Here is a 20,114-nt window from a genome sequence, read left to right as displayed (position 1 = left end):
ACTATGATGGAGCATTTGTCCATCTGGCTTGTGAGGCTATGGGACTTGGGGGCAGATGGGATCATTTTAAGTTCTACAGAAGCAGAGAAGCTAAGCAACATAACCACTCATCCCTCTTTGAGACAAAGACTTCACAATTTAAGGCAACATGAGGAAAACCAGTCCATGATAGATTGGCTTATACGAGCCATTCAGGATACATGGGTATCTCCAGCTGAAATTGCCATGAATACTTGAGACTGGAAAATCATTGAGGAAGGACAGGCTCTGTTGAGGGACCTGGGTTTAAGGGAAGCTGTATTTGATGCCTAGTTCACTGGCCCAGACAGGTCTGTGTTTACAGGAGACTTAAAGAAACTGGTATGGAGCTTTGGTAGCAGTGCTAAGCCCCATGGTCGGGAGTGACCTATATGAGGCTGGTGAGGCTCTGGTGGATTTAAATGATTTAGACCAACATGTAAACAGGGTTCAAAATGTGCTAAAGCAAGTAGACACAAGGGAAAATGGCCAGCAAAGGGGCCCTTCTGTGTCTCTCAAGAGCAGATGTGGATGGATCTATGCAGAGCCAGAGTTGCTAGGGACAAGATAGATGGGCAGCCAAACGCTGTGCTGGTGAACCTATGGAGGGCTTTAAGACCTGACCAGCAATTCATCACAGAAGTAAGAGAAGCTGGGGACCAGGAGGTGTGGGTAGTTCCAACTGCTCCCCCTGCTCCAGAAAAAGGCAACCTCATTGGATAGGAACTCCCCAACCACTGGCTTGAAGGGGTGACCTAGTGGATACTGAGGCAGAGTGTACATTAATTCACAGAAATTCCCAAAAACATCAGGGCCAGTGGATAGCAGTCTGTGGGTATGGGGATATAACCATACAAGTAAAGCAGACTAGACTTATTCTGGGAGTGGGCAATTATCTCCTCAGGAGTACCAGGTGTGTATTTCTCCCCTTCAAGAGAACATTTCAGGGATGGTTGCCCTGCTGGGTCATACCCTACATACTACTGTGGGAGAGTTTTGGCCAAGGGTGTGAAGAATAAAGGAAATTACTCAGAAGTGGGCAAGATGGGAGCCAGTCAAATTGCCCACACCACGGAGGGTGGTGAATATCAAACATTACCGGCTACCTGGGGGTCGAGATGAAATTACTGAAACCATCCAGGAAGTAGAGTGGGTAGAGGTTATCTGCCCAGCACAGAGCCCTTTCAATAGCCCCATTTGGCCTATCAGGAAGCCAGATGGCTCTTAGAGAACGACAGTAGATTACCGGGAGTTAAATAAGGTGGTGTTTCCCATTCATGCAGTGGTGCCCAGCACTGCACTGCTAACTGAGCAGCTGGTGCAGGAAATGGGGTCTTTCCACGCTGTGGTGGACCTCGCTAATGCATTCTTTAGTATTCCCCTAGCTGCTGAATCTCAAAATCAATTTGCCTTCAAGTGGAATGAAGGACAATGGACTCTCAGAGTACTTCCCCAAAGTTACCTCCACAGCCCCATGGTTTGTCATCAGATGGTGGCCCAGGAGGCCCAGGACCTGGCCCTGTTACCCTGCCCTCCTTCTGTAAGGAGGTTCCACTACATAGATGACATAATGCTAACTTCTGAGTGCCTTGCAGATTTGGAAGCTCATTTGGGAACATGCAAGTGCACCTGAAGGAGCGAGGATGGGGAATCAACCCACAAAAACGACAAGGGCCCAGTACAGCATTAAAATTCTTAGGAGTTTTATGGTCAGGAAGAACTCACATGATACCCAGTGTGGTAGCTGAGAAAATCTTACCAACAACCCGTACCAATAAATGCTAAGGAGTTACAGGTATTTTGGAAACTTCTCAGGTGATGATACCTAGTGAGGTGGTTGAAAAAAATTTTACAACCGATACCAATAGATGCTAAGAAATTACATGTATTTTGGGGACTTCTATTGGCAAATTTTTATACCTCACCTTGCTCGGGTCACCAGCTCCACTGTATAATCTGATAAAGAGAGATGCTACATGGGATTGGGATATAAAGACCCAGGAGGCTTTTGAGCCAGCCAAGGTACTGGTTGGGCAAGCTAAGCAGCTGTGTGCCCCAATACCTCAGTGTCCCTTCCTCTTGGAAGTCACCAGGAGCCCTGAAGGTTATGGGTGGGGCTTGTGGCAACAACAATCCGAACAGACAGTCCCAATTGGGTTCTGGTCCCAATCACAGAAAGGGGTGGCGCACTAGAACAGCAACTGCTGGCTATGTACAAAGCATTGCAACAGGTGGAGTCCATTATGGGCCCCACCCCCATTGCTATAAAAACTGCATATCCCATAAAAAGATGGGTGGAGGGCCTGTTAGCTAAGCCCCTGCCAGGGGTGGCCCAAAACAAAACGCTGTAAAGATAGCATGCATATTTGCAACAGTGAGGGGTGGTGTCAGCAAGCCCGATCACCAATGTCATGCAAGCAGTACTAGGACCGGTGTCATTTCAAGGCACAAAGCCTCTCCCTCCATCTCCTATAGTTGACCCTCCAGCAAGACCTGACCGAGCACTACAAGGGGCTCCCCCAATTCTGGCTGATGCCTGGTATACTGATGACACTAGCAGGGGCTCCAGACAAGAATGGGTAGAAGTGGCAATACAGATGAACACTGACACTGTATGGTTAGATAGGGGAGAAGGAGAAAGCAGTCAATGGGCTGAATTGAGAGCTGTATGGATAGTAATAATGAGGGAGCCTTGGCCATTACAATTTGTACTGACAGTTCGGCTGTGTTCAAAGGCTTAACCTTATGGATGGCTCAGTGGGAGAAAGAAAACTGGCAGGTGATGGGACGGCCACTTTGGGAACAACAAATGTGGAAGGACATATATAATAAAGTGCAGTAGAGCTAGTGCCCTTGGTAGTTTACCATGTGGCTGCCCACTGCCTGGTGAGTCCTGCTCGGAATCAGGAAGCTGATGCCCTCACCAAGATGAGGGCTGTCTGCCCTCAGGTTCCCCTAGAAGCAGCTCACTGGATTCATATCAAGTCAGGCCACAGAGGAGCCAACCCGGGATGGAGAATAGCCAACACAGCCAGCATTCTGGTAAAATATGCTGACATCCAACAGGCAGGCTGTCCAGGCCTGTGAATCGTGTTCCCGGTTACAGGCCTGGAGGATGGATGCCATGATGGGACACGTGCACAAGGCAGCTTCCCTGTGAGAGACTGAGAGATTATATATGGTCCCTGCCAGTCAGTGAGGGGTGTAAATATGCTCTCACTTGTGTGGACACTGCCACAGGCCTTACACAGGCCTTTCCTTGCTAGAGAGTGATGGGCAAGGCTACTATTAAGGGGCTTACTGAACTCAGTGTCATGTATGGGTGCCCGAGGTGAACTGGTAGTGACAGAGGCACTCATTTCACAGGTACAGATGTGCAAGCTTGGGCTGAGGATAATCAGGTTCAATGGTATTTCCAGCTTCCATACAATCCTATAGGAGCAGGGTTAACTGAAAGAAAAAATGGATTGCTAAAGGAGCAGTGTAAAGCCTTAAGCCCAGAAAGAACCATATGGGGTGGGAAAAGGCCCTTCCAGAAGCCATAAGGTTGTTAAATGAAAATCCCAGTACCAGGGGTGAGTTGCCTCCCTGTGAACAGTTGGCTAAAGGGACCCCAGAGGTCCCCAAAACTATAAAGGTGATTGCCAATAATGTTGGTTGCACACCTGAAGTGGATGGTAAGACCCTATTGCTGAAGACACTGCATGATGTGAGCTCAGGAGAGGGAGAAGTCAAGCTTGGACTAAGCTGGAAACTCCCTGCCACTGGATGGATGGCTTTCATAGTGCCAGAAGGTGCCATGCAGACAGCTGGTGGCTCGTGTAGTGTATGTATATGTACAACCAGCTAATTATAGTTTGGAGCTAATGTCCACTCCTAGGGATGGAGCACACATCTGGTATTGTAGACCAGGCCACCCCTCTGTGGCAGGAGAGGGTATAGGCCCCAGTAGAGAAGCCACAGCAATTATATTGTTATGTGACTGTGATGCGCCTGCTAAAGTACCATCCAAGGGTGTTCACACCCATGTTATTATATCAGTTACTGTTTACATATTCTTGCTTCTTTGTGTTTTTTTAAAAACTTTTACAAAAACTTTATTGAGAATTTCATACATGCATATAAGATGTTTTGATCAAATCCATACCCACTCCCTCCCCTCCAACATTACCCCCTCTGAAGAGGTAACCCTAAAATCTTTTAAGGATTAGATATGAGCTCCCAAATACTTTTGAAATTTTGACATTTTTGGCGTTTTGAACAGAGTGTGTTTCTAAACAGGCCCAAGGACATTTTTATTTTTAGCCAAGAAACTGGCTACATTTCTTTGGGGTCTTTTTACCCTAACTGCCTAGCCAATTCCTACCTCCTATTCTTATCACACCATCCTCTGAAGGAGTTACCCAAATTCCCAATAGGGAATAGGGACACAGACTGCTCTGGCTTCTTCCATGCTGAATAGGGACACAGGGTGAGGTAATTGGAGTACTTCAGTGGGTCTATCTAAAAGACTCCCAAATTGCATAACTCTTGTCTCTAAGGGGAAAAGAAAGTCCTTGAATCATGAATAGGAGATGTGAAGAAGAAGTAAAGGCAAGAGTAAATAGCATTACAAGTTCTAGATAGGGAACTAGAAAAAGTTTTGAACAGGGCAATTTTCAAATGTTCATATGAGAGTCCACTGGGATTTCTTGACAAGGGCTTCCAAAAGCATCCCTCTATTGAGTTCCTCCTCATTTTTCTTTTGTCTGCCAAGTTTAGACTCTAGAGTGATTGATTCGGGATTTGCTGTCAGGCATTTTGATAACGGTTGGAGTGGCTAGAATCAATGTCAGTTCCCTTTCAAACGCTTCTAGATGGAGAGTTCCCCTTTCTTTCCATCCTCACCAGCATTTGGTGTCTTTTGTTTTCTTGATCTTAGCCAGTCTGACTGGGGTAAGATGAAATATTAAAGTGGTTTTGATCTGTGTTTCTATTATTGCAAAGAATGTTGAGCACTTTATAAGGTATATCTTAGCCATTTTTGTTTCCTTAATAGGAGCTCTCTGTTCAAATACTTAGCCCATCTTTCTATTGCATTGTTTATTTTTGTTTCTTTGGGGTTTTTTTTGAGCTTTTTGTATATTCTGGATGTTAATCCTCTGTTAGATGTGTAGCAATTGATTTTCTCCCACTCAGTGGGCTTCCCCTTTACTTCCTTGGTTGTTTCTTTTGCTGAGCAGAAACTTTTTAGTTTAATTAGGTCCCAATAGTTGATTGTTGAGTTTAATGCCTAAGCAACTGATGTCCAATTTAGAAAGTCCTTTCCTATGTCTATATCTTGTATGGTACTGCCTATGTTGTCTCCTATCAGTTTCAAAGTTTCAGGTTTCATATTGAGGTCTTTGATCCATTTGCTGTTGACTTTTGTGCAGGGTGAAAGATAAGGGTTCAATTTAATTCTTCTATATGTGGAGATCCAGTTTTTGCCAGCACCATTTGTTGAAAATGCTGTTTTTCTTCCATTGTATGTTCTTGGCACGTTTGTCAAATATGAGATAATTGAAATTGCATGTACTCATGCTTGGGTCTCCCATTATATTCCATTGAACTATGTGTCTGGTTTTGTGCTGATACCATGCTGTTTTTATTACTATAACTCTGTAATATAGTTTGATATCTGGTATGGAAATCACCCCAGTATTGCTCTGCTTGCCCAAGATTATTTTAGCTGTCCAAGGTCTTTTGTGAGCCCATTTAGGATGGGATTTCCAGCTCTTTGAAGAATGCTATGGGGGATTTTTATTGACATTGCATTCAATCTATAGATTGATTTTGGTAGGATCAACATTTTCACAATCTTAATTCTATTAATCCATGAGCACAGAACCTTCCATCCCCTAGTGTCTTCCTCTATCCTTTTCTTTAAGGATTTAAAATTTTAGTTGTAGAGTTGTAGACATCTTTAATATCTTTGCTTAGGTTTATTCCTAGTTGTTTGTTATTGGTGTGTAGAAAGGCTACTGATTTTTATAAGTTGGTTTTTTAAGCTGTCATTTTGTTGAAAGTATTATTTTTCACAGTTTTCTGGTGGAATTTTTTTGATCTCATATATAATATATTGTCTACAAATAGTAATAATTTGACCTCTTCTTTTTCAATTAATACTCCTTTAATTTCCTTGTCTTGTCTTATTGCTCTAACAAGAGTTTCAACCACTATATTGAAAAAGAGTGGAGATAGTGGACAGCCCTGTCTAGTTCCTGATTTTATTGGGAATTCTTCCAGTTTTTCTCCATTTAGAATGATGTTGGCTGTGGGTTTGTTGCATATAGCTTTAATTATGTTGAGGCATGTTCCCTCCAGTCCAGTTCCCTTTAGAACTTTTAATATGAATGTGTGTTGGGTTTTGTCAAAGGACTTTTCTGCATCTATTGAGATAACCAAGTAATTTTTGTCTCTAAGTCCATTTATTATATTTATTGAATTACATATATTGAACCATCCTGGCATCTCTGGAGTAAAACCGGTGTGATCATAGTGGATGATCTTTTGCATGGGTGTCTGTATGCAGTTTATGAGTATTTGGCTGAGAATCTGTGTCTATGTTTTTTAAGGATATGGGCATATATTTTTCTCTTTTTTTGTTGTGTCTTTAACCTGGTTTGGTTATTAGAGTAATACTGGCTTCGTAGAAGGAGTTTGGAAGTTCTCTCTCTGTTTATATCTTTTTGAATAATTTAAGAAGTATTGTTGTAGATCTCTGAACGTCTGTTAGAATTCTGCTGCGAATCCGTGTGGGCCTGGGCTTTTTTCTAATTATTATTAGGAGATTTTGTATTGTTGATTCTATTTCCTTATTTACTATGGGTCTGTTTAGGTTGTTGATCTCTTGGTTTAACTTTTGGTGGTTTTCATGACTTTAGAAATTCATCCATTTCTTTTAGATTTTAAAATTTAATAGAGTATAGGTTTTTAAAGTATTCCCTTTAATGTTTTGAATTTTTTGTTGTCTGTTGTGACGTTTGCTCTTTCACCTCTGATTTTGTTCATTTCAATTTGGTCCTTATTTCTTCTGATTAACTGGGCTAGTGGTCTATTTTGTTTAGTTTTTCAAAGAAGCAGTTCTTACATTCATTGACTCTTTGTATTGTTTTCTTTGTTTCTATTTCATTAATTTCTGCTCTGATTTTTGTTATTTCTTCTCATCTACTGGGTTTGGATTTGGTTTGTTCTTGCCTTTCCAGAGTCTTGAGTCGTACTGTTAAGTCATTTATATGTGCTCTTTCTGAATTTTTAATGTAGGCACTTGGAGCTATCAAATTCCCTCTTACAACTACTTTTAACCAGAGGTTTTGTTGTTTTGTATTACCGTTTTCATTTAGTTCCAGGTAATAATTTTATTTCTATTTTCATTTTTTCTTTGATACAATCATTATTCAGGAGTGTGTTGTTTAAGCTCCATGAGTTTGTGTTGTTACTAGGGCTTCTTTTGTCATTGATGATAAGCTTCATTTCATTGTGGTCTGATAGAATGCATGGAATTATTGCAATTTTTTGTATCTATTGAGGTTTGTTGTGTGCCCTGGTATGTATTCAATTTAAAAAATTTTTCATGGCCTATTGAGTAGAAAAAAAATATTTTTTGGTGCTTGGGTGGAATATGCTGTAGATGTCTGTTAGCTTAATTTGATATGAGATGTAATTTAATTCAGATGCCTCTCTGTTTGTTCTTTGTCCAGTTGACCTGTCTATTGTAGATAACAGAGTACTGAAGTCACCTACTATTATTGAGTTGGGGTCGATCTGTGCTTTGTAGTCCTGGAATACTGTTTTTATGAAATTGGGTGCACCAGAGTTTGATTAATATATGTTCATAATTGTAATATCTTCTTGTTCAGTTGTTCCTTGGATTAGAATGAAGTGGCCCTCTTTATCTCTTTTAATTAGTTTTAGCTTGAAGTCTATTTTGTCAGAATTAGAATTGCAGTACCTGCTTGTTTCTTAATACCATTTCCTTGGAATATTTTTCTATCCTTTCACACTAAGGTGGTGCCTATCCTTAAAGGTGCGATGAGCTTATTGAATACAATAAAAAGATGGAATTTTTTTCTTAATCCATTCTCCTAGCCTGTGTCTTTTGACTGGGGAGGTGAAGTCATTGATATTTTCTGAAATTGATATTTAGAGTTGTTATTGAAAGATATGTACTGGTTATTGTCATTTAATTTGTTTGTCTTCTTGGTCTTATTTTGTGTTTCCATAATTATACCATCCTTTGTTTTCTGTCTGTTACCTCTCGGGTATAGTCATTTCTATTTTCATTCGTTTGTATTGCTTCAACTATTATTTGTAGGGCTGGTTTGGTAGGCATGAATTCTTTCAACCTATTGATGTCATAGAACATTTTCCATTCCCCTTCAGCTATGATAGATAATTTTGCTGGGTAAAGTATTCTGTGTTGGCATCCATGGTCACTTCGAACTGGGAATACTTTGCTCCAGGCTCGTCTGGCTTTCATAGTTTGCACTGAAAGTCAGCTGTAATACTGATGGGTTTCTCTTTCTGTCTAACTTGTTGTTTTTCTCCAGCAGCTTTCAGTACCCTCTCTTTGTTCTGCACGTTTAGTGTTTTTACTATGATATGTTGTAACAGGTTTCTGTTCTGGTCATATCTAATTGGTGTTCTATGTGCTTCTATCTGTATAAGTATGTTTTCCTTAATTTAGGATTGTCTCCATCTATAATACTGTTGTCCATGTCATTGGGCTGAGAGTCTTCGCTTTCCTGTATCCCTATGATGCATAGATTTGGTCTTTTCATGGTGTCCCATATTTCCCATGTCTTCCATTCCTGTGGGGTATATTGTTGATGCAGCTTCATTGCTTTTTGTTCAGGTATACGTTATCCTCCAGTGTTGATATTCTGTTTTCCATTTCATTCCTTCTGTTGTGCTAATGAGGCTGTCTTCTTTCAAATTGACTTACTGAGTTTTTCCAATACCATTTTCATCTCATGCATCTTAGGCTTTCTCCAATATTTCTAGCTCCTTTGTCAATTCACTTTCCAAGTCCTGAACTGTTTTTATTATTTCATTCACCTGCATATTTGTATTTTCTTGAGCCTTCATCACAAGTGTATGTCTATTCATTTTTTCTTTGCGCTGTTTGTCTATTTGTTCTTTGATTTTTTGGTCATGTTTATGATTGTTCTTTTAAATTCCACATCAGGAATTCCTTGGGGTGATTCTCATTGTAGTACACTTTGTTAGGGTTTTGTTGGCAATGTATTTTCTCTGTTTTTCATATTATTTCTGCTTCTACATTGCTGTTTGGGCACTTGGATGGTTTTTGTTCGTTGTGTGTACAGTAGGAAATTCTATTCTGACTTCTTTGGTTGAAGTGTAGCTCTGTGTATATTGTTGATGCAGCTTCATTGCTTTTTGTTCAGGTATGAAAAGTCAGTTGGCACGCCCTTCAGGTTTTCACTGGTAGTAGGCTGGTTTGTGTAGTAGGCAGGTCTGTGGCAGGCAGATCAGGAGGGGAGCCAAAGGCAAGAAGGGGGTGAGGACAACTTAGGGAGGGTCTACACAAAGAAGCTGGATATTGAGTTAGTCTGGGTGAAGGGGATCAAGACACATTGGGTGGGTCTCAGCTTAAAGAATAATCCAGAGATCTTGGGCAGAAAGAACAGAAGCTGGCCAGGGCCCAAGGCTAGAAGGACGACCAGGTTTCAGGGAGAGGCTGCAGGGGAATCAAGGCACAATGGGCAGGATCTGATTTACCAGGGTAGAGGGCTGGTCTCTGGAGGCCAAGCGCAAGGTGGGGCTGGAACAGCCTCTGGAAGGTCCAACAAAATAGGGTGGAAAATTGAGCTGATCTGAGTGCAGGGGATCAGGACTCAGTGGGCTGGTCTGGACTAAGAAGGTAGTCCAGAGATCTGGGGTGGAAAGAGCAGAAACAGACCTAGTCCCAAGGCTAGAAGGGGACCAGGGAAGAGGTGCAAGGGGAGAGGGGGGAGCTGCTCAGGCTGCAGGGGAATCCTGTCTTTCTTTCTGAGCACATCTCTTTCTCCTAGCCTTCTCTTGCGCTTAAGGTCTACACTAAAACTTTAATAAAATTTCCAACTCTGTTTCAGACTGGTTAGTCCCAAAATTCTTTTCTGTGTTGGAACCACAAATCCAAGCTTAGCCTGAATCAAGATCCCTAAAATATTAAGAGAGCTCTTCAGACTGCTGAGGGTGACAGTGTGCAGTTCTGTCTCTGTCCCCTCACCACTGACAGTATGTGCTCCACAGTATGATGCAAACCCTATCTCTAACAGCTCATCCAGACTTCACACCAGCCCAGTGAGAAATGTTATTTCCATTTCAGCAATGCAAGTGGCAGCAAAGAGAGGCCAAGTGCTTTCTCCAAGGCTATCTAGAGTGTTTAGAAAAGTCAATATTCAACATATAAACAAATCCTATTTCAACTTACTTCTAGGTCAGTCACTTGGTAAAGATTTGAGTACTTCTTGCCTCTCGTGAAAAGGAGATCTATGACCTGTTCAAAATCTTTTAAGGTGCTTCCCTTAGGCTGTAAGTTGAAAGAATCATAGTACCTATAACAAAACTGCATTTAAGAATCACTCAACTGGATTAGTACCCCTGTATCTGCTTATTAACTAGGAGACTTGAACACCAGTTACTGTACTTCAGACTAAGGTCTCTTCTTGTAAAATGGAGGTAATAAGATGTGGCCATGAGAAGCTCATGAATAAAAGTTTAAGTTGGTCATAATGGGACATGCCAGTAACCCCAGCGTTTGGGATGTGGAGGCAGGAAAATCAAGACTTCAAGGTCATCCTTGGCAATATAGAAAGTTTCAAGGTCAACCTGAGCTACTAGAGACTCAATCTTCAGTAAGCAAAAAATAAATTTATAAGAAAAAATTAAAGTTTAATAAGTATATTTGACTTTATGTTGTTCTGAATACCAGACAAGATATTAAAAAACATGCCTAGCCAGTCTGATTGGAGTAAGGTGATACCTTAGGGTGGTTTTACTTTGTATTTTCCTAATTACTAATGATGTTGAACAGTTTTTGAGACGTTTCTTAGCCACCTTTGTTTCTTTCTTTGAGAACTCTCTGTTTAGATCTTTAGCCCATCTTTTAATTGGGTCATTTGGTTTCTTGGTTATTTGGTTTTTGAGTTCTTTATATATTCTGGATGTTAAATCTCTGTCAGATGTGTCACTGGTGAAGATTTTTTTCCCATTCTGTGGGTTTTCACTTTTTTGATTGTTTCTTTTGCTGTACAGAGGCTTTTTAGTTTAATGAGGTCCCACTTGTTGATTGTTGACCTTAATTCCTGAGCAACTTCCGTCTGAGTTAGAAAAATCCTTTCCTATACTAATATCTTGTAAGTTACTGTCAATATTTTCTTCTAATAGTTTCAGGGTTTCCAGTTTCACATTGAGGTCTTTGACCCATTTGGAGTTGACTTTTGTGCAAGGTGAAAGATAAGGATCTAGTTTCATTCTTCTACAGGTGGAGATCCAATTTTGCCAGGACCATTTGTTGAAGATTCTTTCTTTCCTCTATTTTGTGTTCTTGGCACCTTTGTCAAATACCAGGTGGCTGAAATTGGTGTGTACTCAAGTTTGGGTCTTCAATGATGTTCCACTTGTCTGTGTATCTATTTTTGCACCACTTTATGGCTATAGCTGTGTAGTATACTTTGAGTAATAATGAAATTTTCAGGTAAATGGATGGATCTAGAAACTATTATACTAAGTTAAGTAACACAGACTTAGAAAAATAAAAGACATATGTTCTCCCTCATTTGTGGATCCTAGCACCAATCCTTTTAAATTCCATTTCCTTTTAATAAGACGATTTTGTATAGCAGTCTCTTCTGCATGAAATAACTACCATCATCACGAACTTCAGCTGTGCCTGATTGCTAAACATTGTCACAATTGGGCTTGTTGATGGTTGTGCTACTTCATTAAAGGAGGGACAAGCAGGGTCATTGGACCCTCACCAGAGTATCCTCCACTCTTCCCAGTCAACTCTATGTAATTTGGTCCTAATCACACATGGCCTCCTGGATTTGGAGAGGGCTAAAGTATACAATCTGGGGAAGGCTAGGAAGAGAAAGCTTGGCACATGCTGGGTAAAGACTTTCCAGTGTACATACCCTCAGGTCACTCATACACATCAGCAACCCCTCAGTTATCTTGGTAAGTAAGCTCAATAAATTCACTTGTTCCCCAGGAAAACGTTAATCAAACATTGGTTTGACACTAGAACCTTAAAAGGGAATAAGCATTGCTTAGTATCCCCAGGAAAAGAATTCTCAGAACAGATGGACAATTTATTTGTTAATGGTATGATGTCTCATAATTATTTTTTAAAAAAAAGAAAGAAAATGAGAATGTAAAAGATGTTAAAAGGATATTGAAATGGATACATTGGCTTGATCAGATGGTATTTAACATCTATGGCAAAATCCATGAGGCTAAGTGTGGGGGGATATGAGGGCTGGACAGGGGAGGGGGTCTACATTTGATTAAGAACTGTTGTACAAAATGTACAAAAGTTCAGTAAAAATTAGGAACAAAATATATATCTAGTCAAGGTTTATCTGAGAATATTTGGTTTTTTACCCAAGCTTTATCTAAATATAACATGGCAATTAAAACTACCAGACTGGTCGAACTAACTTTATTGGATGTTTAACGGCCATACTTTGAGGTCTATACAAATCTGGTCAGAGGGACTTACAGGACAGTTTTGCCCCTTGCCTTCCAAGGTTGACTAAGTTCCAGGGGACTATGGAACATCTCTAAAAATGTCCTGTAACTGTGGTGAGTCACCTGTCTTCTTGTTCAGGGAGGCCATGAAAACCCCATGAGATGGACTTGAACCAGTGTCCAGTCTACAAAGAGGAGGGTCAACTCAGAGGAAACATCTCCTCCATGTTTCCAAGTGAAACCAGACATGAGGTATCTTCACATAGGTGAAACTGATAAAAGAAAGGAGCCATGGGTCCTTCCTAAGCCTATGAGACCCCTGAGGAACAGATCCTCAAATGACCTTAAGTGTAAAAATAAGTTGATTTATTTGGGCCAACTGTATGGTCTTAAACACCCAAAAGGAAAGTATAACCAAAGAGTAAAGTCATCAGTATATTTCTTTAAGAGTTCAAGGAATTACTTTTCCCAGATATTAGGCTTAAGTCCATATAAAACGTTATTTAAAACAATTATTTCTCATTGATGATTTTGTTCCTAATCAGAAAGTGCTGCTGAGAGGTGAGACTTCAAATCTTGCTCTCCAATACTGTAGTGCCCAACTGTAGCTAAGGGACACAACCCACTATTGTTCTAAAATGATGGATAAATTTTTTTCTCCCACTATCTAGAAGCCTTTGAGAGGGAACTGACACTGATTCTAAACACTCCAACAGCTATCAAAATGCCTGAAAGCAAATCCTGAATCCATCATTCTTGAGTCCAGCATTGGAAGACAAAAGAAAAATGAGGAGGAACCCAATAGAGGGATGCTTTTGGAAGGCCTTGTCAAGAAATTCCAATGGACTCCCATATGAACATTTGAAAATTGCCCTGTTCTTTTTTCTAGTTCTCTGTCTAGAACTTGTAATTCTAATTACTCTTGCCTTTACTTCTACTTCACATCTCCTATTCACCAGTTAAAGACTTTCTTATCCCCCTACAGATAAGAGTTATGCACTTTGGAAGTCTTTTAGATAGATCCACTGAAGGAATACCCCAATTGCCTCACCCTGCGTTCAGCATGGAAGAAGCCAGAGTGACCTTCATCCGATTTCCTATCCACAAGTTGGGTAACCTCTTCAGACAATGGTGTGATAATAGGAGGTAGGAATTGGCTCAGCAGTTAGGGTAGAAAGACCCCAAAGAAAAGTAACCAGGTTCTTGGCTAAAAGTCACAATGTCCTTTGGCCTGTTAGCAACACAGTCAGTTCCAAAGGCCAAAAATGTCAAAAGTATTTGGGAGCTTTTATCTAATCCTGAAAAGATTTTAGGGTTACCTCTTCAGAGGGGGGATTGTTAGAATAGCAAAAAGCCCCATAAAAAAAATCAAAAAAGAAGAAAGAGTATATGAAGTTATCAGAAAAAAAGTGATGGGGAGATATAGGAGGAGTTGGTGGGGAGAGGAGGCATGGATTTGATCAAAACACCTTATATGCATGTATGAAATTCTCAATAAATTATTCAAAAAATAATGTGCCTAGCATATTTAAAGATATCATTCAGAGTGCTGATTGCTCTTGCCATAGCAATAAATACTCCTTAAACATTTACTTTAGTCAATTTGTTCTTTTCTTCCTAAATTATTTCTCAGTCCAAAAAGAGCTTAAAGAAAGGTCTATTAAATGTTGGTGTATATAGAATTCTTCATAATAGATAGGCTTGAACTCTACCAAAAAATCTAGGTAAAAATTGAAAATGTGTAATTAATTCTTCATGTATTCTCAAATAAAAACTCTTAGAATAGTGCCTACTTCATGTAATCTAACAAACAAACAGAATACGTGTGGACACAGATCTATGCATTCCATAGGTCTTTCCTCTGAGATGAAGCGTTCCCTCACAGAGGAAGGATCCAGAACTTGAGAAGGTATGGAAACTTAGAAGGTTCGGGAAGCTTAGAAAGTGCCAAGGTTGACAAAACTCTTCCTTAGGGCTATGAAAACAGTGAACAGTTTCTGGGGAGAGGAGACTTCAGTGAAAGCCACCTGAAAGTTGTTCAAGAACTTCTAGGAGTTAATCTTCCATAAGTCTTAGCTTGGCCGATGTGGGAGCCAAGGTCACTCACACTGTTGTAAGTAACCCTTCACCTGTACTCCTATAAGTAACTTCAGTAAATTAATTGGTTCACCATGCTAGACTTTGGTAAAATTGTTTCTTTGGTTTGTTATTGATGCCGTATCTGGTGTGAATAGACTTTTGTTCACATTGACTCAAGAAAAGTCAGGCAACAGCATGTGTGGTTTTTGTTTTTGCTTGGTTTGATTTGGGTTTGAGGGATGGAAATTTTGGGGTTTTTTTTGGGGGGGGGGACAGTGTCTCCCTGTAGCCCCAGCTAGCTTGGAACTCACTATGTAGGTCAGGCTGGCCTTATTCTCACAGAGATCTCCTTGCCTCTGCTTCTGCATGCCCAAGTATGGTATTTTATGTAATATAACATAGAATGCATACATATTTTATACATACATGCTCATAAATATAATTGACACAGTACACACATCCACAAATATAGTGCTTAACATTATAAATATGTTATTTCATAAAGGAAAAACTTCACGTTGCTCTGCATTAACATAGAATTTATGATAATTCTCCAAGGTTTGGCACATACCATTCCTTCTGAACCATCCACAGAAAATGTCTATAAAAAATGTTGTTAGAATGATATTGAAGGAGATACTATGAAAGAAGTATGTTTTCCAAATTTTTGTATTAGGAGCATCTGTTTAAATGAAATGAGATGTTTTCATTTGCACATATGGAGTAAAGATACTAAATAAAGATATTCAGCAAAAAATTGGAAAAAAGACATAAGTTTAATGTATTCAATAATGCTTGGTACACATCAAGAGTAAATACTGAAACATCGTAGAGAGGGTGGACATACAGCTCAGTGGCAGAGTGCTTACATAAGACTCCAGGTTCACTCCTCAGCATCACAAAAATGATAGCAAGAGACAGGGAAGAATGGGAGGAGGGAGAAACTTTAGAGAAACTGGTGGTAAGATATAACAGTTTGGGTAGTATTTGTATTTGTTTTTCTAGACAAAATTTTTAACCTTGGGTGTTTTCTTTTTTCTTCTTACTAAGCACAGTATCTGGACCACTTACTCCTCTTAGATGCAAAATCATTTTTACACATGCCTAAAGAAATAATTAGGAAATGGAATATTTCTCCTGTCCAGATTATACAATATATTACAAAAGCAATCACCAAAGATCTGGACAGTGTCTTCTATTTTCAATTAAATGCCCCATTACTTTCTTCCACTGTCATGATTGCTGAGAGTGGGTGGTTTCACACTAATTTAGAACTGTCCACAATACATAATACCAAACATGGTCATTCTCACTTGCACCCAGAGGAATGTAACTCATGAACACATTTTTTTCATAAGGGAACAATCTACATGATTAATGACTCAGCTCTCTGTACCGTCTCTCAAGATCTCTGCAAAAGGCACAGTATGCTATCTAAAGATGATACTGGCTCCATGCCAGTGTCACCAGAACACTAGAGAGCAGTGTCGAAATTCCTTTAGAAGGAGAGATAAAAAAATGACATATAATGGTTAGTTTCTTTGTTTTGTTTCACATTTCTGAAAATTAAATTCAGAGCCTTACACAGGCTAGGCAAACCATTGAGCTATACCCCCACAACGGTAAGTGGTCGTTTTGTTTTATTTATTTATTTTTGTTTTGTTTTGGTTTGGTTTGGTTTAGGTTTTTGGTTAAGGGTGATATGAGGAAATAGTTGGATTCCTGACCAATTCAAAGTTCTAGATGCAGGAAATTGATGTGTTGATGTGATTCCCCAGTAAAATAATTATGCCTTAGGTTAAAAATCAGCTCTGCAATTTATGTGTGTCTGTCTATGTGTGTGAGTGTGTGTGTGTGTGTGTGTGTGTGCATGCGTGTGTGTGTTTGTGTGTGTGTTCAGTAATGCAACTTTGATTACATTTTACATATAAAGCTTAGCTTGGTCATGACCTGTGCACTGGCTGTCGCTGGAGGGAGCTGATCACCTGTGGCGCAATGACACAGTAAGGAAGACAGGTTTCCTTTTACCACACTTCTCAGAACTTCTCAGAACACACTGATACATTAGATTTCCAGGGATGGGTGTAGGTAGACTGAGATCAAATGTACTTACAGGTATTTTTCCAAATCTCATCATTTATAAAGACTCAGTATCAGATAATTCACTTTCACTGAATCTCTAACATGACCTTTCTGTCCTACATTTTTGCCTGATAACCAAGATAATCTTTCCCCTCTGCAGTAAACAAGAAGCAGAGGAATGGCCATAAGCAATTAAGGAATACCAAACACAATGCTCTTCAAACCCTTGGATCAATGCCTGCTCTGAGCTCTCTTAGCTTTCCCTTGCCAACCAAGGCTTCAAAGGCAGTAGCTAATTTCAAATCCCTGAGAATGCTGAAGGTCCCATAAATAGCTCATTAATCACCTCCTCTTCACCTGCTAATGTTTTCAGAGAAATGATTATAGGACTTTTACTACCCAAAGAGTAAAAGAAGGTCAAGGTCCTTTTCAACGGCAAGTTGTAATTCTACAACTGAGCTACTATCAAAAACCGCACACAAATAGGTTTTCTCACCATCAGGGATTCCCTCTGCTAATCGCCACTCACCAGAGTGTAGATGTCAGCTCTGTATCAACGATGCAGGATCCTGCTCAGCTAGGCTCAAAGACTCCAGATCAGTCACTGGTGCCTGATCCCCACCTATGGCAGATGGTATTCTTTCTATCTCTAGGGTCCATTAAGTTAAAAGCTAAAGCTTTCACTGTGATGCTACTGCATTCAGCAAATGCACAGTGCTTCTGGGTATGTAGTCGGGTCTGAAGTCAGGAGATATACAATCGGGGTAAGCAACATATCTCCTGATTCTGATTGGGACTATTGGTATTCCCACTGGCACCGGACTCTTCCGAGAAGCACATATTGCTGATGCCCGAAAGTACCAGGTCTGGTAGGCTACCTTTTTATTTTCATGCCCATTTTTTTGTACTGTGGTCAGAGATTATAATCTGACATCAATTAGTCGGAACTTATGAAACCTCTTTTATAACTTGAAACATGATTAATTTTTATAAACTTTAACAATAGTTAAAAAGTATTAGGCTGAGTGTGTTAATTGTTGTATTTAAATATAATTTTCTTTTTAATTATTGACCTGCTTTACATAACAGGGTTAAAGAAATGAATTTTTTTTTTTTTTTTGGTTTTTTTGAGACAAGGTCTCCCTGTAGCCTGAGCTGTCCTGGAACTCATTATGTAGACCAAGCTGGCCTTGAACTCACAGAGATCCACCTGCCTCTGCCTCCCAAGTGCTGCGACTACAGGTGTGCACCACCATACCCGGCAAGAAAAGAATATTTAATGTCTTAAAATTTCTGACTACGATAGCAGACTTATGAACTTGTCCTTGATGTTATCAGATTTTTGTTTTCATTTCTTCAAGGCTACACTGTTAAATACATAAAGACTATTGAGTATTGTGTATTTATTTTTTAACATTTACCTGTATCGAATTTCTCTTTTTTTAAGTTTATTGAATAAACTGTGTTCATCTGATATGAATAATGCTAAATTGTCTTTAGTTTTGTTTTTACTTCCTTGGTACATCTTGGCTTAGATTGCTTTTTAAACTAAACCTATTGGTTCATGATTTAGATATGTCTTTTTCAGTTAGCACCTAACTGGATATTTTCCTCTAATACAAGTACATATCTTTTAATAAGTAATTGTACTTTTATAAACTGAAGAATTGCAGTTGTCCTAGAAATTTCCTGTAATATTTTAGCATATTATAAAATTTTGTGAATTTTAATCTATATTTCCTTCCTTATCCAAAGCCTGACCAGGACCTAAAACACTTTAGCTCTTTTCTGAAACTTCCCTTCCATTTTTCTGGTTCCATCCAGAATTTGTAATTGAGCTTTGTTTTTAAGCACAAGCATTTGCTAATTACTTGTGGTGGGGAGGGGAATCAACAACAAATTTGATTATAATTACCTTGTATATTTTGTGAAGATTAGTTTAACTGAAGCCAGGTCATTTTCATCTATAAGGCCTCTCACCTGAGGATACATGAACTGCAGTGGGAACAGGGGGGCCTGAATGACTCTCACTCCTTCTGAAGTGTCTTCTGTGTCCCCTGGCATTTCTTCTAACTATGGAGATAGACCATACATGACACAGACAAGCCACATATCACACATAGGTCCTCCCCTCAGTGTGGTGGCACAAGGTAGCAAGCCATATAAAGCAACTTATAATTATTTTTAACAATTATTAGAACTTTAAAAATTGGCATCGACCATATTTTTCTGAAGCCAAGAGAGTAGGAAAATTCTGAGTAGAGGCAAGAGTTTTAAGAACACTGCTTAAGGGATTTCCGGAATTTCAGACCTAAGACAAAGGAAATCTCTGTGGCCAGTAGAATTCAGTTATGGGGTATGGAGTCTCTGGTTACCACAATTAAGGACAACTTTACTATAACTTAGCCCTTATAATAACTTTTCAGGTGAAAAGAATCTTTACTGTGCACTGATTCCTGCCTCAAAGGGCCAGCAGGGTCTCTGGTGTCACACAGAACTGCCAAGGGCGTTTCCTCAGGATTTAGTGTGTATTGTTTGACTCTGCTGTCCCACCTTTGGGGAAACTTACTTTCCTCCCCTGGTAAGTGTACTTTAAGGGTATGTTAGAATAGCATTAACATACATTTAGCTTTCCTTGACACATATCACATAATTTCCAACACTAAGTCATTTGACGTGACCCTCCTCTTCTGAATGTAAGTCTGGTCTGCCTGTGGGATTATTGGTGTTCCAGGAAACAGCTGACACCTGGGTCTTAATGTTGTCCTGTGTTATACCACCTCTTACCATGAGATGGCAGCAGTAACAAACGACTCTGCTGTGAAGATGCTGATGATTGTTTTTTCACTGGTTTTCTTTTTCTGTTTCGCTTTTTTTTTCTTTTAACTTAAAAAAAAAAAAAAGCTTTATTGAGAATTTCAAACATGCATATAAGGTATTTGGATTAAATCCAGGCCCACTCCCTCCCCTCCAACACCTCCCATATTTCCGCGTCATTTTTCCTAACAACTTCCTGTCCTTCCTTCTTTTCTTCTTTCTTTCTTTCTTCTTTCTTTCTTTCTTTCTTTCGTTCTTCCTTCCTTCCTTCCTTCCTTCCTTCCTTCCTTCCTTCCTTTCTTTCTTTCTTTCTTTCTTTCTTTCTTTCGTTCTTTCTTTCTTTCTTCCTTCCTTCCTTTAGGGGGAGAGAATAATATTTATTTATTGAGTTATATTTCTTT

Source organism: Nannospalax galili, unplaced genomic scaffold (genome assembly GCF_000622305.1).
Source record: "Nannospalax galili isolate Female #2095 unplaced genomic scaffold, S.galili_v1.0 scaffold17, whole genome shotgun sequence".
NCBI lineage: Eukaryota > Metazoa > Chordata > Mammalia > Rodentia > Spalacidae > Nannospalax > Nannospalax galili.
The sequence above is the reverse complement of the archived record's forward strand: the minus strand, read 5'-3'. Positions refer to the sequence as shown.